Source organism: Lolium perenne, chromosome 7 (genome assembly GCF_019359855.2).
Source record: "Lolium perenne isolate Kyuss_39 chromosome 7, Kyuss_2.0, whole genome shotgun sequence".
Lineage (NCBI taxonomy): Eukaryota > Viridiplantae > Streptophyta > Magnoliopsida > Poales > Poaceae > Lolium > Lolium perenne.
Genome location: NC_067250.2, coordinates 286,524,448 through 286,550,421, shown reverse-complemented (window position 1 = coordinate 286,550,421; position 25,974 = coordinate 286,524,448). Strand labels below are relative to the sequence as shown.

At 49.1% G+C, this 25,974-nt stretch overlaps 1 long non-coding RNA gene and 2 pseudogenes across 1 annotated transcript; 2 read left to right on the top strand and 1 right to left on the bottom strand.

The window, feature by feature from the left end:
- Nucleotides 1-2,424: 2,424 nt before the first annotated feature.
- LOC139833064 (uncharacterized) lies at nucleotides 2,425-25,178 on the bottom strand. Its single transcript, XR_011748136.1, has 3 exons — nucleotides 24,890-25,178; nucleotides 22,989-23,148; nucleotides 2,425-2,867 (listed from the first exon to the last, which is right to left on the bottom strand). It is a non-coding gene; the product is annotated as an uncharacterized lncRNA (long non-coding RNA).
- On the top strand, nucleotides 11,544-13,361 carry LOC127315199 (G-type lectin S-receptor-like serine/threonine-protein kinase At2g19130; annotated as a pseudogene).
- LOC127315201 (G-type lectin S-receptor-like serine/threonine-protein kinase At2g19130) lies at nucleotides 20,095-22,761 on the top strand (annotated as a pseudogene).
- Nucleotides 25,179-25,974: the final 796 nt, after the last annotated feature.

Sequence of the window (25,974 nt, the reverse complement as noted above, 5' to 3'; positions counted from 1 at the left end):
TAAGAAATCAGCAAAAGGTTTGTTGATATATTCAGTACCATTATCAGTTCTGATCACTTGCACCTGAACATTAAATTGGTTCTTCACATAGGCACAAAAACTCTGAAAACAAGTGAATACTTCATCTTTGTGACGCATAAGATAAATCCAAGTCATTCTGGAATAGCAGTCAATAAAAGTCACAAAGTACTTCATGCCACTTACTGACACAACAGGACACGTCCATACATCAGAGTGCACTAACACAAATGGGGATACACTTCTGATCCCTCTACTAACATAAGAGGTTCTCGTATGCTTAGCATATTCGCAGGCATCACAACATAATTTGGTTTTGTCCACTCCATTCATTACATCAGGAAAAACTCGAAACATTTTATCAAATGCCATGTGGCCCATTCGACAATGATGAACTAGGGCTATACTGTCCTTTCCTCCAACAATCGCAGCAAACACAGAACTAGCATCATGCCCCATCTTGTCACGATCTATGTGCCAAAGACCCCTATGCCTGGTTGCAGTCCCAATCTTCCTGCTGCTCTCCCTTTCCTGAATTAAACACATATATCTGTCAACTATTATACGGTAGTCCCGCTTTGATCAATCGGGGCACTTAGAGATAGCAGATTCATCGAAAAGCAGGAACATGTAGAACTGATGACAATTTTATGTTGGGTGTACATTGCACAGACCCCTCCCCTTTTATAGATTGTGCTGTGCCATCTGCTGTTTGGATAGTGCCTCTATGTGTGGGAGGATACTTAGTATAAGAGTCAAACTCACTAATATTCCCAGTAACATGTTTGGATGCTCCAGAATCAAGAATCCAATCTGAATTAGCATTATGAGTGGCTATAGAAACTCGATCAATATTACCTTCATCTTTGTAGACATAGTGAGCAAAGTTCCCAAAGGTTGCTTCATTCTGTCCTTCTTCCTTTGATTGTCCTTGAGAGGTACTGGTAGTTGGCTCTGAAGCTGCTGCCATATGTGCCTTGGGTGATATAGCGTGCTGCTGTCCACCACCCCTGCCATATTGTTGTCCATATGGCTGTCCACCACCTCTGCCATCACCTCTTCCTCTGTAGCTTCCTCTGCCATGTGTGTATCCTCCTCTCCCCCTACTGGGTGTAGCAAAGGAGGTACATTGATGCTTCAAGTGTCCCTTTTGTCCACAAGTATAGCAGTCTCTCATCTCTTGTCTCTCAGTAGTGTAGAAGGTCGGATGCGGGACAGAATCGCTTCCCTTTGTCATATTCAGACGCACTTCCTCTCTGGATATAGCTGCAATGGCTTCTTTGAGAGAAGGGGTAGTGGTTTGATGCAGTAAAGAAGCCCTTCTCCCCTCAAAATCTTGATTGAGACCTTTCAAGAACTTCATGACTCGCCGACGTTCAATCCAGCTTGCAGCAGCACTCACACACTCCCCATGGGCAAGTTCCAGAGGATCAGCATGATCTAAATCTCCCCAAAGATGCTGCAACTCAGACACATATGCCATCACAGTTTTGTTTCCTTGTTGCAAGTCATGCACTTTATCCTCAATCTCAGCAATCAACATAATGTTCCCCTTTCCAGAATATAGATTTGATAAGGGGTCCCATACCTCTGAAGCTTTTGTGAGTGCCTCTACAGAAGCAGCAATGTTAGGAACCAAAGAGTTAAGCAACCATGCCACAATCAGAGAATTTGTGGCATTCCACTGTTTCCATTCCGGACTAGCCTTGTCCGCTGGTTCTGCAGCTTCACCACTCACACGTTCATCCAGCCCTTTCGAGTTCAAAATCAACAGCGCCCTCCTTGACCACCGGAGATAGTTGGCCACTCCTTCCAACTTGATTTCATTCGCCGGCAGCTCAAGTTTCTGACCGATGTTGGTATGAGGAACGATTGCTCCCCCTCCAGCAGATCCTCCTCCTCCATCTCCTTTGGTAGTGATAAGTTCTGCCAGCTTCTCCAGAGCCTTGGCCAAATCCCTGTTGTCCCCCATGCTTGACACCAAACTAACCTTTCAGAAACACCAAAGGGCTTACCCGCAGGATGCCCTCTTCGTCTTCTTACTCGTCACTGCCTTCCCCTCCTTGCCGCCGCAGCAGCCTGCTCCCTTCTTCTTCCTCCTAGCCGCCGCAGCAGCCTACTATCTTCCTCTTCCTCTTCCTCCTAGCTGCCACAGCAGACTAGGCTTCCAGATCGGCAATCCTTCCCGTCGTTGCCCTCACTGCCCTTTGCTCTGATACCATGTGGACAGAGGTGAGGGCCTAACCTGAGGTAGAAGGAGGCTGCAGGGAGGAACTCTCTCAGCTTAGGGTTACAGAGATAGAAGCAACTTATATAGGTCACGACTGGGCTGGGCCAGATGGGCCACAACAGAGAACAAGAAGATAGCCCAACAGATACTCCAACAAATTGTATTTTTCGTACTTGCACAGTTTTCACCCAGTTGCACTTTTTTCTAGAAAGGTAAAACTAAACTGCAGTTGCATGTCTAAAAAAAAGAACTGTTGTTGCATTTTTCACTAACCTGCTATTGCACTGTTTTCGGATCAGGGGCTTGTATTACTCAGGCAGCAGAGTTATAATCGTGTTGAATATATGAGGCTAACCACGAACGCCCGAGCCCGGGAAGACCAAATGAGCTACATGCTTCCACATTAGCAGACCGCCTAATAAAAACAATATAAGAGGCAAGAAAAGCCTCACTAAGCTCCTTTGTCTGGTACAGTGGTACTCTGGTTAAGGATAAGGAGAACAGCATCCTATGTTCCGTCTTCGTCTTCCAGAGGGTTGCCAGCGCTTGGCAAACGGTCTCAAGTCTCTCGACAACAATTCTCCGAAGGTTTGAACTTGTGACCATCTGGACACCACCCCTGCATGCAGTAGCTTCTGCCGTCAGTGCATTTGGCAAGGTGGAAAATCAGTATATCACTTGGAACCAGCATCTGCAGGCCAACACAAATCATATACCCTACAAGAGTTTATGGGCTGTTGACCCTATTCAGACAAAACGATAAGACAAAAAGAGGTGACAAGTAGATTTATTTATTTACAGCGATGTCATGCAAAAGCGAACTTAGCATTACCTGTATCAATTCTCAAAGTCTTCTACACATGTGAGCCTATTTTGCAGCAATAATTGTGATATCATAAACTGTAGAAGGCCGCTGAGAAAAAATCAACTTAACATCAAGCTAGCCCCCTAGGTGCTTACATACTTGTGAAGACAAATGCCTTGATGTGAGCCGGTACAGGTGTCAAGATCTCATAAGCGAACCCACACGTTCTCCTTCGCTCACTTCCCTCTCCAGTTTACACCAAATAATCCATGTCCAGATCATAGTTATAAAAGAGGCTAAAAAGAATAAGTCCAGAACAAGACCAACTGCAAGCCAGCCCTTCTGTGGACGCTAGGCAGTTGTTCATCACCAATGGAATAAAAGTCAACTCGATTAGTTTAGACGTTATATTTGACTATTGACTTCACCGTGACACCGTGACAATATTTTCTATTTTGATGATGACAGTGGCTGCTATGACCAGATAATAAGCACTCATCCTATATTTGCAGTCTCTGGGCCTCCAAGTTCTCCCTCCACCTCACTTCATCATGCATCTCCTTATAGATTTCATTTTCCCCTTGTTCCTAGGAATCCTGGCAAGTTGTGCCGCAACGGACACCATCTTGCCTGGCCAAGCACTTGACATCAACAACAAGCTCATCTCCAAGAATGGAAGGTACGCACTTGGCTTCTTTAAAACAAGCAGCAAATCGTCCCAATGGTACCTTGGCATATGGTTCAATACAGTCCCCAAATTTACTTCAGCGTGGACCGCAAATAGGGATAAGCCAATCAAGAACACCACCTCAATGGTGCTCACGATCTCCCAGGATGGCAACCTTGTAATCTTGAATCAGTCCACTCAATCAGTAATCTGGTCAACACAAGCAAACAACAGAAGAAATAACACAACTATTGTGCTGTTGAATAGTGGTAATCTTATCTTAGCGAACTCTTCAAACTCATCAGAGGTTATGTGGCAGAGCTTTGATCACCCCACAGGTACACTTTTCCCTGGGGCAAAGCTTGGATGGGACAAGCTCACCGGCCTGAACCGCCGCATTGTTTCGTGGAAAAACTTGATCGACCCAGCTACTGTCAAAGCTTAGACCCCAGTGGTGTCAACCAGTTCTTGATTGCACCATTGAACTCGTCCATACCATACTGGTCGACCGGTGTATGGAACGGCAAGTATTTTGCCTCAATTCCAGAGATGTCAGCCAACAATAATCTTTTCACTACAACATTTGTCGACAATGACCAAGAGAAGCACATCACATCAAACATAGTCGATGAAAATATGGTTACTTGTCATGTTCTTGACGTCTCAGGTCAATCAAAAATGTTCATTTGGTTGGAGGGGGCACGGGACTGGACAACGATCTATGCCCAACCCAAAGCTCAATGTGATGTCTATGCAATATGTCGACCTTTCACAATTTGCACTGATAATGTGATTCCACACTGCACTTGCATGGATGACTTCACCATAACATCCCCTCAGGACTGGGAGGTAGAAGATCGAAACGGTGGGTGCTCCAGAAATACTCCGTTAGACTGCATTACCAACAAAAGCGCAACACAAACTACAGACAGGTTCTACTCTGTGTCATGTGTTAAGTTGCCCCGGAATGCACCAAAGGTAGAAGCTGCTGCAAGTCCAAGTGAGTGCGCACAAGTTTGTCTGAGTACTTGCTCCTGCACAGCATATTCCTTCAACAATAACAGATGTTGTATCTGGCATAATGAACTGCTCAACATAAGAGCACTGCAGTGTACTGGCACTACCAATTCAACTGGAGAAACTCTTTACCTCCGTGTTTCTGTTAAAGACTGAAAAACAACAAAAGAAAGATTGTTGTTTTTTTGCGTTTCAGCTCTAGGATTATTTGCACTCATTCTTGTAGTAACGATTTGGAGAAGCAAAAGGAAGAGCTCTGGCCGCATATTGAATCATGCTGAAGGTTGTAATAGAATCATTGCATTTGAATACAGTGATTTGAAGGGGTATAGGGATGCAAGAGGTTACAGGGAGGGATAGCCACATGAGCTCTTGCGAACGTGTGGGCGACGCTGCGTCGCCGACGCGCAGCACCTCGCCGGCCGCCACTCCACCTCAACCACGACTAGGATCCGTCCCTGCTAGCCTCCTCCCTCTCTCCACCTCTGCGCCGCCCCTGCTCACGCCGGTTGGGTCCCTGGGATGCCCTGCCGTTCCCTCGATGGCGGGAACCTGGGCGACCGGAGATCCTAGCGCCAACCTCCACCCTCCTTGCGCGGTCAGCTTGCCTGCTTCCACCGGCGTGTCAGACTGCGATGCCTCCATGCAAGCTCCTTCCCCTGCTCCCGGTACAGCCGGCGTGCTGTACCGCTCCCCAGGTGTAGCCTTCTTGGACTCAATTCTTTCCACCTTCCACTCCATGGTCCATTGCGCGGTCGGTGGTTCGTGCGAGCTCAGTCGGTTTTGGATCACTCCCGCGAGCCTGTCCCCCCGCTTCAATTCATTCTGTGTGGCAAATGCCCTGAACTTCCACTTCACTGCCTGGCCGGACCGCTTCGTCGTCTCCGACCACGGCGGCGCCATCTTCTCGGCCTATGCTGCCACCTTCCCCGTCAAGGAGTTCATCCTTGCTCGTCGCTCCATCTCCCTTGGCCGCTCGGTCTACGTTCTACACCGTTCCGCCGGCGACGCTGCTGCAGCGGTCGCTCGTCTCCCCTCTTGGCCGCCGTACTGGGAGCTCGTGCCCTTCGACGTCGCGCCTAGGGTTTTTCCGGTCGAGGACGACGAGTCCTCGTCTACGTCTCCTGCAGCAGACGTGGCATCGCTGGTGGCCCCGCCTGTGGACCTCGATAGGTTGCATGCAGAGGTCGCTGACCACCCTTGTCCGGTCGTGCATGTTGACGCTGGCCCTCTGGGCGTGCTGATGGGCCCACCGCCTTTCTGGGCCTCTCCTCCTTTTCCACGCAATCTTGCCCGAACAGCGCATGCGGCGCACCCATCCCCTACCTCCAGCCCATGCCCACCCTCCCTCATAGTTGTGGCACCGCGAATCCTGCAGTTGACCCCCTTCTCCCCGGTGCCTCCGCCCTTGCCCTGCTGACGGAGGCGCACCTCTCCACGCCGGACCGTGCCTCTGTGCCGTCCCCTCTGAGGATGCCTCGTTCCCCCCCTCTCCTTAGAGCCGGCGTGTGCTCAGGTTACCCGCAACGCAGCTTGGCCCAGTGGATCCTTGCGCATCCCCTCCCTCCTCGCCGCCCAACGGCTCCTCCTCCCCTCCGCGCTCCTATAAGGACGTGCTGCTCTCCTCTCCGCCCCGGCAACCCACCTCTCCTGCAACCAGACTTGTTTTCTCTCCGATCAAGGGCCGGCGCCTTTGCTTCCGGTGTCTCTCGCCGGAACACGGGGTTGGAGACTACCGGGGTCAAGGCGGTGCGGCAGGGTCGGCCATCAGCGGAAAGGATGTGAGTTGCCCCCTATCTCATACTCCCGTTCGCCCCCCTCCTTGCTCTCGCTGGCAACTCCCTCTGAGGACTCCTCTTTGCCATCTCCCAGGTTTCGCCTGACGCGGTCGCGTTCCTTCTTCCCTCCGTCCCCGCGGTGCGCTGTCGGAGGCTTGAGCTCTGCTGTTGCGGGTGGGACGCGTTTCTGCTGTCTGATCGACGAAAGGAATGCTCGGCTTCCTCCACCGCGCCCTGCCACTCCCTATCCCCGTGGCATGGCGGCCTCGGCTTCGCCCTCTTCGGCGGCGCCGACGTATGCTGAAGGCGCTTCTTCGACTAGGGCTCCACTGCCCTTGCGGCACAAGGGGCTGCCCACATTTGCCCATGTCCTTCCTGACTCGGTGCGTGCGGCACCACCTGAGGTCCACGCCTCCGTTGGCAGTCACCACGCCGGCGTCGCGGAGGTCTACATGCCTGCGGCGGTCAATGTTTCCGCCAGCCACCGCTTTGCCTACACCATCATCGACCCTGCTATCGCGGCGCCCGGCTTCCTCCTCTGTCGGGTGCTTGAAGAACGGGGCAGCAACCCCAACGTCGGGCTCTCTACGAGTGACTACGACGCCATGATGCTCGTCTTTGCCTCTCCGGAGGCTCAGGAGGCCGCCATGCCCTTGTTCCCTCTCTCCTTTGAGGGGCATATCTTTCGTCTGGAGCAGCCGGAGGAGGGGTGCAATCGGTTCACATGGAACTGCTCAAGCTTTGTGCAGGTGTCTGCCACGGGTTTTCCGCTTGAACATTGGAGCGAAGATGGGATCCGTGCAGCTTTCTGCCCCATTGGAGCAGTTTGCTGCATCGACCCACTTTGCCTCAACGAGCTGGACTACTCCGCGTTGCGGGTCGTGCTCAAGCTCGAGCAGTCCGAAGACATGCCACCGACCCTCCTCGTCTGCGACGCCTTCGGCAGCAGCTCTGCGCTGGTCTCCATCCGCATCATCCGCTCCTGGCCATGCGGCCGTGACGGCGCGCCACTGCTCCTGGCCACTCGACGTCTTCCCTTTGGATGAGCCTACACCTCCGGCGGACAGTGAGCACCGCGCACCATGCATGAGTGACATTGACGAGGACTCGGTGCGCGGTGCCCCACCCTCGCCGCCGCTACCAGCCTCCTCCATCCTCAACCTGTGGGGCCAGATCGCCGCGCACCGCCAAGCCAACATGGCGCGTGCGGCTTCCCTGGACTGCATCGATGGCATGCCGGTGGACGATGCCATGGCGCCCCTCCCCGAGCCGCCTGCAGCTTCACCTGTGGAGCTGTGGGATCGCATGCTCACTCGTCACTTGTCCTCGCAATTCCCTGATGCTGGGCTTGATGCTGATCAGGTGTGTGCCTCACCCGATCCCTCCCTTGTCCATTACGACCTCGGCCCTAACCCCTCTCCTTCCCCGCTTCTTCTTCAATGGTATGACACGCTGGGCGTTCCGGCCACGCCGCTCCTTCCCTCTGATGAGGATTCCCCTGTTCCTATGGACGCCGCTCCTTCCCACCTTGCGGCCGAGGTCGCCGCTCCCGCTCTGGTTCCTTTCGCCGTCACTGGCGACGAACATGAGGACGCGGTGCGCAAGAGGAGGGTGCGGAACAAGCGCGCGGTCGACTCTGCCTTCAAGGCGTGCCGCAGCTCGCGCCTGGCTTCCAAGGAGCCTGCCCAGTTCGTCAACATGCTCAGCAAGGCGAAGGCCGTCAAAGCCTCGCGTTTCGTCTGTTCCGGCGGCTCACCACGCCTCCGAGCTGCTGTCGATGCGGCGGACTTCGACGGGGCGTCCTCCTCCGACACCATCGCGCCTCCAAGCGCTTGCCGCTGCTTGTGGTGTCGAACCTGACGCCATCACAGCTGCGTCGCCGGTGCCCTCCCCGTCGACTGATGCTGCGAGCGTTCAGCGCTCGCCTTTCCCTGGCGCACCATTCCTTGGTGGACGCCAGCGACCCTGGGCCGTTGTCTCCTCCTTGCACGGAAAGGAACCCTAGTTGAGCTGCTTTGTTAGTCCGTTTCGGACTCTGTCACCTTTTTATTTTCTCTTTTCCCTTAAGGCTTGTCTTAGTTCAACAGCCTGCTTTTTTTAATCTTGTCATGGTGCCTCCCACGTGAATCAATGAATGGCAACTTGTGTTTTATTATTGGCTCGTAGAATATTCGGGGTCTTGGTGACTCCGATAAATGCCGTGACGTCCTCGCTGATCTCCTGCCCGCCCGTCCCTCCCTGCTAGCCCTCCAGGAGTCCAAGCTCGTGGATATCTCGGCATCTAAGGCCAGCTCTTTCCTGCCACCTAACATTTGTTCCTTCCGCTCTGTTGACTCTGTCGGCTCTGCTGGTGGTCTGGTCTCTGCCTGGGACCTCAATGTTTTCTGCCTCGTTGATGTGAAGCCCTCGCAACATGTGCTCTCCCTCGACCTCTCGATATGGGCCAATGGTAGCACAATCCTCTTCTCTAATGTTTATGCTCCCTACGATCATTCTGAAAAAGCCGCTTTCCTTCTTCACCTTGCTACCCATGACCCTGGGGATGACGTGCCCTGGGTCATTGTTGGCGATCTTAACCTCACGCGTAGTCCCTCGGATAGGAACAACTCGAATTTCTCGGGCGCGGAGGCAGAGCTTTTTAATGAAGCCAGTAACAATCTCTGCCTCATCGAGCTTCCGTTGCGCGATCGTTCCTTCACTTGGTCTAACCGGCGTGCGGTCCCTACCCTTATCCGCCTAGATCGGTTCTTCATTAATCAAGCCTGGAATTCGCGGTTCCCTACTTCCACTCTTGCCTCCTTGGCCCGTGACACCTCCGACCACGTATCTCTTATGGCGACTATCTCTACCGAAATCCCCAAGAGGGGCTCCTTTCGCTACGAGGCTTCTTGGAGCCTTAATGAGCGTTTTCGCTCTCTTATCTCGTCAGCTTGTACGTCCACTTTCAGGCCTGATCCTACCGCTAGGCTGGTTGCTCGCCTTCGCCTCTGCAGGTCTAAATGCATGTCCTGGTCAAGACGCACTCCTCCCTGTGCCCAACGTGAGAAAGACTGCCGCATCCTCATCAACCTGCTTGATATCCTGGAGGAGGGGCGTCCCCTTTCCCACCTCGAGGCTAGGCTGCGCTCCCTGACTATGGACGCCCTCCACCTCTCTGTGAAAGAGCGGTCTGTCTATTGGAAAATCAGAGCAAAAATCCGCTACACGCTTGAGGGGGGCGAAAACACTAAGTTCTTTCATGCCTCTGCAACTTGCCGCCTTTGGCGCAACTCAATTGCAACCTTAACTCTGGACAACGAATCTGTCTCTGACCATGGCCTTAAAGTTGTTGTTCTGAAGCACTTCTTCTCCGGCCTCCTTGGTACTGTTGTTGAGCCCGACTGGCGCTTCGACCTTACCGCTCTTTACCCCAACACTCCCCCCCTCCCGAAAAGTTTTAGCGCCCCTTTCTCTCCTGAAGAGATCCGGGGAGCTTTTTCTGCCATGAACAAGCTTTCCAGCCCCGGCCCCGATGGCTTTGGGCCTTCTTTCTATTCTACCTTCTGGGACACGGTGTCAGCTGACGTTCGGGAAGTTTTCTCCTCCTTCTACGATGGCACTGTCGACCTCTCCCGTATCAACCGAGATTTCCTGGTCCTTCCCAAGATTGACGCGGCTACTCACCCCTCACAGTTCCGCCCGATCTCTCTCCAGAACTGCATTATGAAGGGCATCACCAAGGTGCTTACCTCTCGTCTGCAAAACGCCATCCACTCCCTCGTTGATGCTGATCAAACAGGGTTCCTCTCTGGGAGACGCATCTCAGAAAATATCGTGTATGCCGCTAACCTCCTTAGGTGCTGCCACACGAGGAAAGCTCCCACCATTGTCTTTAAGATTAACTTCCGTAAGGCCTTCGACTCCGTCAACTGGGCCAGCCTCCTTAAGATCCTCAGAGCCCGAGGTTTTGATGATAGGTGGTGTACCTGGCTGGAAAGGATTCTTGCCACCGGGCACACTGCAATCCTCATTAACATCGTTCCTGGGGACTGAGTCCGCTGTAGGAATGGTCTCCGCCAAGGAGACCCTCTCTCCCCCTACCTCTTCATTATTGTCGCCGATGTTCTTCAGCGCCTTATCCGTCAGGGCTGGTATAATGGTTCCCTCATGCATCCCCTCTCGCTTTCGGTTCCTTGCCCGGTCCTTCAGTACGCGGATGACACTCTCATCCTATGTAAGGCAGGCAAGGAGGCGGCTTCCTGCCTCAAGCAGATCCTCGATGACTTCGCCTTTGCTACTGGGCTGGCTATCAACTTCCACAAGTCTTGCTTCATTCCGATGCACGTCTCTCCCCAAGACGTTGGAGCCATGGCTGCTTCCCTTGGCTGCCCCATCTCCTCCTTCCCCCAACCTTACTTGGGCTTACCTCTCTCACCTACGAAACTTCCTACATCCGCTTTTGCACCCCTCATCTCATCTTTCGACCGTCATCTTTCTGGTTGGCAGGCCAGCCTTCTGTCGTCGGGGGGACGCCTTGTGTTGTGTAACGCCGTGCTGATTAACCTCGCCACTTACTACATGTGCTCGTACTTGCTTCCTGTGGGGGTGGTGGAAAGTATTGATAAGAGACGCCGGGCCTTTTTTTGGACTGGGAAGGATTCTTGTTCTGGTGCTCGTTGTCTAATCGCTTGGGATAAGGTTTTGTTGTCTAAGCAGGAGGGTGGCTTCGGCGTCAAGGACCTCCGCCGGCAGAACAGGTGCCTGCTACTTAATTTTATTCATAAACTCCACCTTTTAGACTCTTTTCCTTGGAAAGGTCGGTTTTTCAGGAACTCTGCACGTGATCTTGGAGACGCCTCCTCTTCTCCGACCTTCCTCGACCGGATTGTGGCGGAGTGCCTCCCCCTCTACCGCTCCATCACTAGGGTTGAGGTTGTGGGAGGCGCCTCCAAGTCGTTCTAGCTTGATAAGTGGTGTCCCGGTGGGCCACTTGCGGACTGCTTCCCCGCGCTGTTTTCCCACTGTACCTGGCCTCACGCGACGGTTGAGATGGTGGCGTCCCAGGGGCTCGAGCTCCAGCCTCGTCTCTCTTCTGCCGCTGCACGTGAACTCTCCCTCGTCCGCGACATCATCGACACCACTATCCTGACCCAGGGCCAGGACCGCCGCTTCATCGACTCTCCTTCGACCCCCCCCTTCAGCTCGCGGCATGCATACCGCATGTTGTCGCCGACTCGTGCGCAGGACTCCGACGCCAGGGCCGCGTGGGAGCTACGCCTCCCCTCCAAACCGAAGATCTTCTCCTACCTGGACAACATCAACAGGCTCAGTTCGCGGGCCAATCTCTACTACAAGGGCTGCGCCCCCACCGACGCATGCGCCGCCGTCGAAACCTGTAGGCACCTGCTCTTCGAATGCTCTCTTGTGACCTCTGTTTGGGCTCGGATTGGGGTGCCTATTCCATCGGGCCCCTTTTCCTTCTGGGACCTCCAGCACCCGGCTGCGATTAGCGACCGTATTTGGCGCGTCGGCGTAGTGGTGATCCTATGGTGCATTTGGAAAGCACGGAATGACGTCGCCCTCCGCAACGGCTCCCCCTCTACTGTCTCCACCCTCCGGCTCATCGGCGAGGAGCTCATGGTCTGGCGGTGGCGCTTCAAACCCGAGGACCGCCCCGCGCTGGACACCCTACGCTCCTTCTTCCTCTCTAGGGTTCCTACGCCACCGGGGACCCATACACACTCGGCATCCTTTCCCCTCCCCTTTCTTTACATGTACTATTGGGACTGGCTGCTAGGCCATTTTTCGGGAATAAAGAAATAACAAACGGTGGGTCCCCCCCCCCCCCCCCCCCCCGTCGCCCTCGAAAAAAAATACAGTGATTTAAGGCGTGCAACAAATAAATTCAACCATAAGTTGGGTGGTGGCAGTTTTGGTTCTGTATTCAAGGGTCTTATAGATGACTCAGCTGCCAGAGGTGAAGAGGCTTGATGGTGCTTATCAAGGAGAAAAGCAATTCAGAGCAGAAGTGATCTCAGTTGGAGCTATCCAGCACATCAATTTAGTTAAGCTTGTTGGATTCTGCTGTGAGGGTTCTAAGAGGTTGCTTGTTTATGAATACATGTCAAATCGCTCTCTTGATGTCCATCTCTTCGGAAGCACTTCTACAATGTTGAATTGGAGTGCTAGGTACAAAATAGCCCTGGGAGTTGCCAGAGGGCTAGCGTACTTGCATGAGAGCTGTAGAGACTGCATCATACACTGATATTAAGCCAGAAAACATACTTTTTGATGCTTCACTCATTCCGAAAATTGCAGACTTCGGAATGGCAAAGGTTTTTGGAAGGGACTTTACCCGAGTACTGACTACAATGAGAGGAACTGCAGGGTATCTTGCTCCTGAATGGATTACCGGGGTTGCTGTTACACCAAAAGTCGATGTTTATAGCTATGGAATGGTGTTGCTGGAAATAATATCTGGAAAGAGAAACTTATCTGCATCATGCTCAGGTGGTGGCAAAATTGATGTTTATTTCCCTGTGCATGCCACAGATAAGCTTCTTGGAGGAGACGTGGAGAGTTTACAAGATCACAAATTACACGGTGGTGTCAATCTGAATGAGGCTGAACTGGCTTGCAAGGTTGCATGTTGGTGCATCCAAGATGATGAGCTTGAGCGACCAACAATGGGACAAGTAGTTCAGAATCTAGAAGGGCTAGTCGAGATCAGGATGCCCCCTATACCGAGACTGCTCCAAGCTATGGCTGGAAGCACACATTCAACATACTCCTAATCCTTTTGTTTCATGGAAACTAGCTGGATTGTGAGTGGAGATGTTATGACACATTTGTCTACACTTAAGACTACAGTTGTATCTGCTATACAAATGTAATTGCTTTATGATTGAAGAAGTATTGTATTTTATATAACTTTGTACCCTCACTGCATCGTTATAATCTGGTGCCATACCAAATAGGAGCACAGATGTTTCTCTTCTTCTCTCCTTAACATGGAATTCTGTAGCTTTTTTATAAAAAATGGAAGGTCATTTTAACCTTGTTAGTTGGCCTTACAGGATCGTTGCTGGACGGCAGATCGTCTTGAACGACGCGGTCAACAATATCATCCACGCTGCATGCTCTGAGCCAGAGACCATGCGCCACCTGCTCATCGAATGCCCATTCTCCAAGCAGGTTTGGCACAAAGTTCTGCCCTGGCTTCGGATGACATGTAGGCCCCCAAGCAACGCTGATACTTCTCTGATTGACTGGCTTGTCGCCCTGAAGCCTGCAACCCCGAAGCCATCGCGCAAGGGCCTAGGCACCACTGCGCTGCTCATGACGTGGATGTTCTGGAAACACCGGAATGCTTGTGTCTTTGAAGGGGCACGGCCCTCCTTCAGCAATATCATGACCACGATCAAGGACGAGGCAGCCCACTGGGCTCAGACCGCCGCACTTGGTTTGAGCGCGCCGACAACCTGGTCCTTTTTCTTTTCTATGTTGTAACTCACCTCTTAGGAGGCCTATAAACTCAACTCTATCTGTTCAATGAAATGAGACACAAAGGTCCTTTGCATTTTCTCGAAGAAAAAAAGCCACCAGCGGACCTCTTTCTCATAATACTCAAATGCCTGGCGTAATAATTTGGCATAACGAAAGATTTCCCCTATGCCCCCTCTATGCTCCACAGTAGCTATTCATCGGCAGATGATGATCTTTTCGATAAGAGTGTACACAGGTTCCACAAGAAAAGGGCAGGTACTCCCTCCGTCCACAAATAAGTGTACATGCGCGGTTTTCAAGATACATTATGGAGTGAAGTAAAAAATGCATTGGGAAGATGCATCTCCCCTCTTTAATTAGTTCACCTCCAATGAGCTAAGTGCTTGTAGAAACAAGGAAAACATATGGTCAATATTATTGGGTTTGATTTCCGTGCGATGAGAGAGAAGCAATTAAAGTGCATAGAAGTACACTCTTTTGTGGACAAAGTTTAGGGCTAGATGTCCACTTATTTGTGGACGGAGGGAGTATGCGGCTTGGGGATGGACAAAATAGAACCGTGGTGGTTGTCACGCATCTCACCAATGTCCACAATGGTATGCAGATGACGAGCGGCACAGTCTTAAATGCTAAGAGCACCTCCAGCCATCTTCCCGACTCGGCTCCCGGCAGACGTTTTTTTCATCCGGACGGCGTTATTCGGTCCTGCCGTGCCCCCGGTTCCTCGTTTTCCCCCGGAATAGGGCCTTAATCCATCCGAAGAGCTCAGGCCATCCCCGCCCCCCCGGGGTGCGCTCCGGGACTCCGGACGAGAGAAAAGCAGGGACGGGCCCGCTCTGTCGGCAACCTCACCACTTTCTCGTCGCAAATCCCCCTCCCCTCTCGTTGCTCTGTGGCCGCCGACACCACCCCTCGCCAATCCGCCGGCCGATTGCCTGAACTCCGCCGTCCCTCCACCCAGCAGCCTATATTTCGCCGCCGTCGTACCGTCTGCCTATATTCCGCCATCGGGCAACTCTCTCGCGTCCCGCCTCATCGACACGCCCGGCAGGTGTTCGTCCATTTGCCTCGCCGGACATGGACTCCGACGACGAGGAGGAGCAGATGTTCGCCGAGCTTTTTGAAGAAGAGATGGCAGCCGCCGCCCAAGAAGAGGAGCACATGTTGATCCTAACTTGCCTGTCCGGCTTGTACGCCGAGAAGGCCATTGGCCGCCGTGGTGGGCCGGCACCGGGTCGCCGGAAGTGCAAGCCGAGGCAGCGAATGGAGGGCTACTGCATGCTCTACGCCGACTACTTCGCGTCGTTTCAGGATGAGCCGGAAGCTCTTCCTGGGAATTGTGTATGCCCTTCGAGAGTACGGCTCCCATTTCAGATGCAAGTTGGATTGCACCGGCATGGCAGGGTTTTCCGCCCTCCAAAAGTGCACGGTGGCAATGCGGATGCTGGAATATGGAGCTCCTGGTGATTCTGCCGATGCCTATCTTCGGATGGCGGAGTCCACCGCCCTTGATTGTTTCTACCGGTTCTGCAGGGTTGTGATAGCAGTGTTCAGGGACATCTACTTGAGATCACCCACTGTCGAAGATACTGCTCAGATCCTAGCTTTCAATGAAGCTCGAGGATTTCCAGGGATGCTTGAAAGCATTGACTGCATGCATTGGAAATGAAAGAACTGTCCGTTTGCCTGGCAGGGAATGTACAAGGGTCACAAAAAAGACTGCTATGTAATACTTGAGAAGCAGTGGCTACCCATGATCTCTGGATTTGGCACTCCTTCTTTGGTATGACGGGATTCAACAACGACATCAACGTCCTGCAGTGCTCGCCGATCTTCTCCAAGCTTGTTGAGGGTCATGCTCCCCCGGATGACTTTGTGATCAATGGCCGGCACTACAGCAAGGGATACTATCTTGCATATGGTATCTATCCAAAGTGGGCAATATTTGTGAAGATTATCTCAAACCCCGTCCTCCCGAAGGAGGTGGAGTTTGTCAAGGAACAAGAAGGTTGCCGAAAGGACGTCGAGCGTGCATTTGGTGTCCTCCAGCAGAGATTTGCTGTAGTCCGGTTCCCCGCTTTGACTTGGTCCAACGATCAGATGTGGGAGATGATGAACTGTTGTGTGTGCTTACACAACATGATTATCGAGAATGAGCGAAAGTATCCGGTTCCTCTGAGCGAACAAGCTACACCATATGACAGAGAGGGTCCCTTGCACAGCCTCCAGTTGCCGGCATCGTGGGCTACGCTCATCGCTATGCGTCAGGAGATTAGGGACTCCACAATAGCTGGTGGAGCACATATGGAGGCTTCGAGGCAACACCAACTAGTTTCCATTTGATTTATTTGAAAACTTGTCAAATTATTTGCATGTTTTGTTCAACTGTAACGTTTATTTGTAAAAATAAGCCAATATTGGCAAAATTTGTCAAATTCGCCGAACTGTAACGTTTATTTGTGAAACTAAGACAAAAACGCCGATCTTCGGGCATCTACCTGGGGAGACGGATGGAACTTCGGCGCTCCCCACGCCAAAGTTTCATCCAATCCGGCACTATTTAGCGCCGGATTTGGCCGTGGGGAGCGCCAACGGCTGGAGTTGCTCTAAGCCATACTCTGTCCGTTCACAAATAAGTGGACATCTAGCTCTAAATTTTGTCCACAAAAGAGTGTACTCCTATCTTCCCAATGCATTTTAATTGCTTCCCTCTCATCGCACGGAAATCAAATCCAATAATATTGAGCACATGTTCTCCTTGTTTTCTACAAGCACTTAGCTCATTGGAGGTGAAATAATTAAAGAGGAGAGATGCATCTTCCCAATGCATTTTTCACTTCACTTCATATTTTATCTTGAAAAACCCGCATGTACACTTATTTGTGGACGGAGGGAGTAACTACGGATAGAAGGAGTACTATGTTTTGGATAGGTACTGTGTCCTGCCCAATTTTCGTGGCCCAAAGTTCACAAGATGAAATACGACGTTGTTGGCACGGCTCAGTTCTCATTGATTCAGGATTGCACCGCCGCCATGAGGATGCTTGCATACGAAGCACCTGCCGATACACATGAAGACTACCTTCGCATTAGTGAGTCTATTGCCATTAAGTTCATGTATAAATTTTGCCGAGCTGTGGTGGAAAGTTTGGCAAAATGAGAGGGCCAACTGAAAAAGAGACTGCAAGGATCATGGCCCAAAATGCAGCAAAAGAATTCCCTAGGATGCTTGGAAGCATCGATTGTATGCACTGCTCATGGAAGAACTGCATGTTTGCTTGGCAAGATATATACAAAGGGCATCATGGATATTGCAGTGTGGTGTTTGAAGCTGTGGCAGATTATGACCTATGGATCTGGCATTCTTTCTTTGGCATGATAGGTTCACACAATGACATCAACGTGTTGCAACGGTCTCCGGTGTTTAGCAAACTAGTGGAAGGTCATACTCCACCATGCAACTATAAGATCAATGGCCATCAATATATCAAAGGCTATTATCTAGCCGATGGTATATATCTAAAATGGGCGACATTTGTCAAAACAATCCGATGCCATCAGGGACAGAGGATTTGGTATGGGGATGGGAGGGGATTTGGTGTTCATCCAATCCCCTTAAATACCCTTCTCTAAAAATACACTGATATGATGGAGAGTTTTAAATTTAGCCAAAAAAATGTAAGATGGAAGGGGATGGGAGGGGATATCTCGGGATTATTTGGTTCAAACCGGAGAAGTAAACAGACTAGTAAATAATTCCCTCCCATCTCCATAAATACATTAGAAGCAAACAAGACCTCACCCAAACAGCTGGGAGCACCGTGTCCCCGCTGCTATGCGTGGTATGCGATGCGCGCTGAGTTGAGTTACGAATGTGCCGAGTACCCAGGAGCTAGTCTAGGATAGGGAGAATGGCATCCCTATGTCCCGTCAGCGCTTGGCAATCGGTTTTCGACAACAATTCTCGGAAGGTTCAGACTTGTTGCCTTCCGACGGAGAAAGCAGTGGAGTAATAATTTGATGTGATACCATAACCTGTAGAAGGCGGCTGAGAAAATGCAACTTAACATCAAGCTAGCCGCCTAGAGACAAATACTCCGTACTTTGGTCTGAGCCGGTACAGGTGTCAGGATCTCATAAGCAAAAAACCACACGTTCTTAGTTGACCTCCTCTCCAGTTCACACCAAGTAAAACCCTCTGTCTCTGTAGAGAACATTCTTTAACAAAGATGTTGAAACGAACAAGTCCAGAACAAAGACCATACCACATGGCTGCCCTTCCCTGGACGCTAGGCGATTGTTCATCACCAATCTATCTATCTATCTATTATATACTAAAAGCAATATAAGGATGTTTAATAGAGACACCACATTAAGCCACATCATCTAAATTATATTAGCAGTTAGATATAAATTAAGTGGCTATGATTTAATGAACGATTATTAATTACGTAACAGTTTGTAGTTGTGCTTGACACGTTTAATATAAAGAGTAGACACGTATCTATAGTTTTTTTTTTTTTTGCCGGTCCATAGTTGTCCCGTGAACAAGATGGACTCTCAATAAAAAATTTATGGCCGAGCATACCTGTTTGAGATTTGGGAATAAGAAAAGGAAACATGTGCTCGGAGACTCCAATCAGAACATAAAACGTAGGCTCGCTAGCTAGCTTGGGTAGTCCTTCCGACAGAAAAAATACACCATGAGAAGTGTATACGTACAAGTTTAGCTGCATGATTTAGCTGATTTGTTTTGCTATACCTTAAATTTACAATATAATAAAGTATAAATGTATGTCAATGTATAGATATATGTATGTGTATGGTCAAGTTTATTATTCCCCCCATCCAACAAATGATATCTCAACTTTGTCTAAATTTGGATATAAATATGTTTTTCGAGCCACCGGGTTAATCCACATATGCTAAATAATATAAACCGATGATTTCAATCTTAACATCTAGGATTATACGTGTACAAAGCGACCAGCTGTAACCAACATAGCGCGGGTAGAATCGAGCAATCGATGGAGTCCCTTCATCGACTCTTTAATTCAACAGTATACAAATTAAGAAATCAGGATGATACACGTACGGGGAATTAGACCAACTCATTTTAAAAACAATCTTTTTTCTACCTACCGTATCAGGCTAGGCTCCACAAATGCACCAGCACATCTATGTAATTGTAATGGCACTAGATCTTTGATTCTCAAGAATAAAATGTATATAGGATATTTTAGTGTCATTAGTACCCGATTTTTCCAAAACTTAATTTGTACCAACAAAAGATTATTTCCGATAGTTTCGAGTGCGATGAAAACATAATTTGAAAAACTATAGCAAAGATAAATTTGTAGGAAATAACCTACTCCAATCCTACAAAAAAAACTAATAAAAACGCTACGAAACAAAATCCCTATAAAATAAAAGTCCCAAGGAAATATAAGCATGCCACAAACATAATAAAAATCAACATGATTATACATTAGAAATGTTAAATTCAAAAAACACAAATTTCAGTAACAAGATTACATCACATATAGGAGTACATAAACTACTTTTCGTCATAATTGTTCATGAGCATCAGAGTGACTTCTTAAAGCGTACATGAATTATGCACTCAAGGTAGCACAACATCTGGATATTCTATATCTATATTCTAGACAATTATTTTGTTAAGTAAAGATAATGGTGTCAACTGGTTAAATCTAGAAGACTGCAACAGTAAAATATTCAAGTATCTCGACATGTATTGTCACATTGGCTTAAAGTGTCATAGAATTTAGAGAACTGAGGGGGGGGGGGGGGGGGGGGGGAATCAAAGATTATGTATTTAAAATAAAGTAATATATTTCCTACGACACAATAAATACAATGCCTAACTTCGTAAGAAAAAGATGATGCCCTCGCATTTGCGAGGGCCACCATGCTAGTGGAATAAAAGTCAGCTCGATTAGTTTAGAGGCAATATTTGACTATTGACCCACCACGACACCCCGCTTAATTATGTACTGCTGTGACGAGACGATAAGCACTCATCGTATATTTTTAGTTTCTGCACCCGCAAGCTCTCCCTCCATTTCAGTCCATCATGCATCTCCTGATAGATTTCATCCTGCTCTTCTTCATAGGAATCCTGGCAGGCAGTGCCGCGACGGACACCATCTTGCCCGGCCAAGCGCTTGCCGTAAAGGACAAGCTCATCTCCGAGAACGGCAGGTACGCGCTTGGCTTCTTCAAAACAAGCAGCAAATCCTCAGATTGGTACCTTGGCATATGGTTCTATGCAGTCCCCAAATTTACTTCGGCATGGGTCGCGAATAGGGATAAGCCAATCAAGGACACAGCCTCCTTGGAGCTCACAATCTCCCCGGATGGCAACCTTGTAATCTTGGACAAGTCCAGCGAATGTATAATCTGGTCAACACAAGCAAACATCACAGGAAATAACACCACTGTTGTGCTGTTGAGTAGTGGTAATCTCATCCTGGCAGACTCTTCAAACTTGTCAGAGGTTCTGTGGCAGAGCTTTGATCACCCCACGGATACACTTTTCACTGGGGCTAAGCTTGGATGGGACAAGCTCACCGGCCCGAACCGACGTATTGTTTCGTCGAAGAACTTGATCGACCCAGCCACCGGTGTCTATCGTTATCAGGTAGATCCTAGTGGTGTCGACCAATTATTGCTTACACCATTGAATTCCACCATAGCCTACTGGTCGACCGGTGTATGGGATGGCGAATATTTTGGCTCGGTTCCCGAGATGGCAGCCAACAACCATCTTTTCACTACAATATTTGTCGGAAATGGCCACGAGAAGTACATCACAACAACCGTACTCGACGAAAATGTGGTTGCTCGTAATGTGATGGCTGTCTCAGGTCAAATAAAGACATTTATTTGGACGAAGGGCTCACAGGACTGGGTAATGATCAATGCCCAACCAAAATCTCAATGTGATGTCTATGCAGTTTGTGGACCTTTCGCAATTTGCACTGATAATGTGACTCCACCTTGCACTTGCATGGACGGCTTCAGCATAACATCCCCTGAGGACTGGGAGGTAGAAGATCAAACCGGTGGTTGCTCCAGAAATACTCCGTTAGACTGCATTGGTACCAAAAGCACAGCACAAACCACAGATAGGTTCAACTCTGTGCCATGCGTTAAGTTGCCCCAAAATGCCTCAAAGGTGGAATCTGCTGCAAATCAAAGTGAGTGCGCACAAGTTTGTCTGAGTTATTGCTCCTGCACAGCATATTCATTCAACGATGACAAATGTTCTATCTGGCATAATGGATTGCTCAACATAAGAACACTACAATGTAGTGGCACTACCGATTCAACTGGAGAAACTCTTTACCTTCGTGTTTCTGGTACAGTTTTGAACAGATTGAATACTAACAGAAAGAAGAATGTTATTCGGGTAGCTACAGGTTTAATTGCTTCTGCTCTAATCTTATTTGCACTCATTCTCCTAGTAATGGTTCGGAGAAACAAAAGGAAGAACTCTGAGCGAATACTGAATGGTGTTCAAGGTTGTAATTGTAATGGAATTGTTGCATTCAGATATACTGATTTACTGCATGCAACTAATAAATTCAAACATAAGTTGGGTGGTGGCAGCTTTGGTTCTGTATTCGAAGGGCTTATAGATGACTCAGTTGCCATAGCAGTGAAAAGGCTTGACGGTGCTTATCAAGGAGAGAAACAATTCAGAGCAGAAGTGAGCTCGGTTGGAGCTATCCAGCACATTAATTTAGTTAAGCTTGTTGGTTTCTGTTGTGAGGGTTCTAAGAGGTTGCTTGTTACGAACTCATGTCAAATCGCTCTCTTGATATCCATCTATTTCAATCCAATTCTGCGATGCTGAACTGGGCTGCTAGGTATCAAATAGCCCTGGGAGTTGCCAGAGGATTAGCCTACTTGCATGAGAGGTGTCGAGACTGTATCATACATTGTGATATTAAGCCAGAAAACATACTTCTTGATGCTTCATTCTTTCCCAAAGTTGCAGACTTTGGGATGGCAAAGCTTCTGGGAAGGGAATATAGCCGAGTACTGACTACAATGAGAGGAACTGCAGGGTACCTTGCACCTGAATGGATTAGTGGCGTTGCTGTCACACCAAAAGTTGATGTTTATATTTACGGTATGATGCTGCTGGAAATTATTTCTGGAAGGAGGAACTCGTGCACACCATGTACTAGTGGTCATAGCCTTGATGTTTATTTCCCTGTGTATGCGGCACATAAGCTTCTTGAAGGAAATGTTGGGAGTTTGGTGGATCATATGCTCCATGGTGATGTTAATCTGGAGGAGGTTGAACTGGCTTGTAAGGTTGCATGTTGGTGTATCCAAGATAACGAGTATGATCGACCAACAATGGGACAGGTCGTTCAGATTCTCGAAGGGCTAGTTGATGTCGCGATGCCCCCAATACCAAGACTGCTTGAACGAATGGCTGGGAGCACGCATTCAACACGATGCTAATGTTTTCATTTAAGGGAGACTAGCTGGGATTCCTTGTCGGGATACCAAGACTGCTCCAAGCTATGGCTCAAAGATTTGTTTTCAACATGCTTGTAATCTTTTAGCTTCAGTGAAACTAGCTGGACTGTACGTCTAGATGTTACAATACATATTTTTACACTTAAGACTACAGTGATATTTATTATACAAATGTAAATTTCTAATGCTTATGATTGAAGAAATAGGTGTATTTTGTATAAATCTGTAATGGTCTTAATGTACCCTGCTGCATCATTATAATCTGGTGACATACCAAATATGCATCATCATAGATGTTTCTCTTTTTCTCTACTTAACATGGAAATATATAGCATTTTAAGATCCAGAATAGAAGACCATTTTAACCTTGTTTCAACTATTACAGTGGGGATGCAAACATCGTCTTTGTAGAATGTTGTAAATACCCGGCATCATGGTAGACATGGCACGGTCATGAAAGATAGGCCATACCAGCGAGGTTGCTGCCAAAATAATGAGTGTGTCTTCGGCTACAGGTTCCCATCATCCCATGAAGTCAGCAGCATTGGCAGCAGTCTCTGAGATAGTCCGAGGCATGCAGGAAGTGAATCCGATGGTGTTGGCGATCCTCGCTCAGTGATAGCAAACTAGGCTGAATCAGAAAGGAAATTTGGGTCAACATGGAGTACAGGTAGTTAACATGGTGCTATTGAAGCAATGAGGTTACAGAGAAACTCTTTTTTTTCAGAGAAAACATAAAGCTTGCATTTCGTTGCATTGACAGAAAGAACAGTCTTACAAGCCTAAGACAAGGCCGAAACACCGGACCACTCAGGGGCAGACCTACGTTCATCCAGCAGGGGTCAGAGGACACCGGGTCCAAACCCATTTTCTTCTATACAGTACATGTATTTAGAGTGTGACACACCAAATTAAAATGAATGATCACTTGGAGGACACCGGGTCCGGAGTCCAGACCCATCTTCTTCTATACAGTACATGTGCTCTAGGTCTGCCCCTAGGACCACTCAAGACAAGATGACATCCAACGGCCACAAGACAAACATTACAACAGGCGCCACCAAACTACCATCGGCCTAGATGCCATCCAAACAAGTGCACAGGACGGGACAGGCCCACCGACCCAAGAAAGGATGGCCAGCCGACAATATTGTGGACTGGCCTCGCACTTCAGGGATGTACTCGCCACGCCGGGGTGACCTCGAACCCCCCACTGAGCTATCCAGATCCGGCGTGGACCATTCAGTGGGGGGAGGAGGCCCCAACAGGCCCGGAAGGGCACGATTAGTTCAGCTGACTGCAGAGGTCACGAAACCGCCAATGCGGTCCACGCCTTGAACACTGCTCCATCATGCCTTGCCGCACCCCTCGCCTGTAGCAACATACGCCTGCAGCCATCAGCCAATACTCGCTGAGTGCTCCCATGTGTCCAAGAGCAGCAGCATAGGATCCTCCGCGGCACCACGGTGGCAGTTTTGGATCTGACAAGTGGACCGCGGAACCTCGAGATCTAGTGCGGGAAGCTGGAAAATGCCTTTGAGAAAAGCGCATCACTCCCAGTTCCTTTACTCAAGTTGTGTCCAGACCCACCATCATCCAGGTACACCAGGTTTGCAGGATCATCAGCCACCACAGGCCTAATAATCTCGCCTTATTCCGTGCCATCAGTCCCCGTTCTCTAAGGGGGAAATGGAGCACCCCCACATTAGAGAGACGATGCACGGAATGTGGAGTTCATTTCAGTTTCTGAGCTACAGCCACTGAATTCATCATATACTTTGCTACAGGACATGTAAGAAATAGATGGTCGATAGACTCATTGATGCCACATAAATAACACGATTTAGATCCAGTCCACCCCCTTTTTATCAACTTATATATTTATATTAGTAGGAACACTATTCTTTACTAGCAACTACTACATGAAACCTTGATTTTCAAGGGCGTTACATGCTGGACCTCCTGACCATCTACTAGATATGCTACCGGTCTAGGTTAACAAAGTTAGCCTGTATAGTTCTTTTTTCCTTCTTCTTGTCTTTTGGCTCTTGCCTTTTGTACATTTGGTTTGCTCCCGTCTTCTTGACGGCTTCTTCTAATATATAATGACGCATGCTTTGGCATGTGTTCAAGAAAAAAGGGCATTTCAATGTCCAAAAGTGCTTAATTAAAAGGGAAATGAACCTGCTGAGAAATTGAGCAACATAAAAGGAATGTACAGAAAAAACAACCATTCTTCCCAAGTATCCATACACATCTATCATCATCATCATCATCATCTGTTTAAACCAACCCCATCTTCCTTCAGAAACTGGGGGGGGGGGGGGGATAGATGGAGGAAAAGGGGGCGAATGGAGTCGGACGAGGCTCACCGTTCAGGGAGCAGGCGAAGTGGTAGATGGAGGCGACGCGAGCTCATTAACGTGCCCAGCCTCTGCTTTTCTGAAGGGGGGCCGTCAAGGGTAAGGCGAGCCACCAGGGGGTCGATTGCCGGAGATGGTCCTGCAGGCAGCCGCCAGGTGATCGATTCGCGCGTCTATGCTTGCGAATGGCGAGAGCGGGGCCGCTTCGATGGCGCCGGCGCAGCGAGCAGGGAGGTTGGGGATGGATCTGACAAGTGGGTCCTGGTGGAAGCCGGAGGTTGGTGGCAGCGGTATAATTATTTTTTTCCATTTCAGAGATGTTGTAACCGCGCTCCTAACATGGCTGATCTAACAAATTATGACTTTTTTGGGTAAATTACAAGATTTTGCATAGTTTTAAATAATAATTCAATTCAAATAATATTACATAAATTGATTCAGATAATAATCCAAATATATAAATTAAATTATTCTTATAAAAAATTGTGATTCAACTTGTTCAAGAATCAGACGATTCTACTCTCCACAAATTGTCCACTAGATCATTTTGAAGTGTAATATGAATCTATGCATCTCGGGTTTCTGGACATTTCATATGGTTGTGGCACCTTTTGGAGTTTGTGTTCCCGGCGGCATCGCGCAGCTAGCCACATTCATAGGGTTGACCCCGCTGCGCTCTGCAAAGCATCTTCTTCCCCCTTCGAAGGATTTTCCCTAGCCCTGGCACAACCATTCAAGCTCCAGCTCTCCCAACTGGTGTCGTACCCGATGAGAGTAGGAGCGGCGGTGCCTGGAGGTTCACCAACATCATGGAGGTTCACCAGCGTCGGCATCAAGCAAGGTTGGATCACGTTTCTGCGGTCTTCTTTACGGTGTGCTTTGGAAAAAGGCAAGAACTTATTGTAATTTCCTTAATCTATAAGGTCCTTTATGTCATTGTGCATCCACCACCGAAGTAATACAAACTCCAGGTCCTTCGGAACCCTTCCCGTAAAAAACGTGGGTAAGTCATGCGTAAGGTCCTGCCTACATTTTCGCTTTAGACGAACCACCTCGCTCGGCCGTTAGCGTCGTCGCGGATAAAAACGAACGCC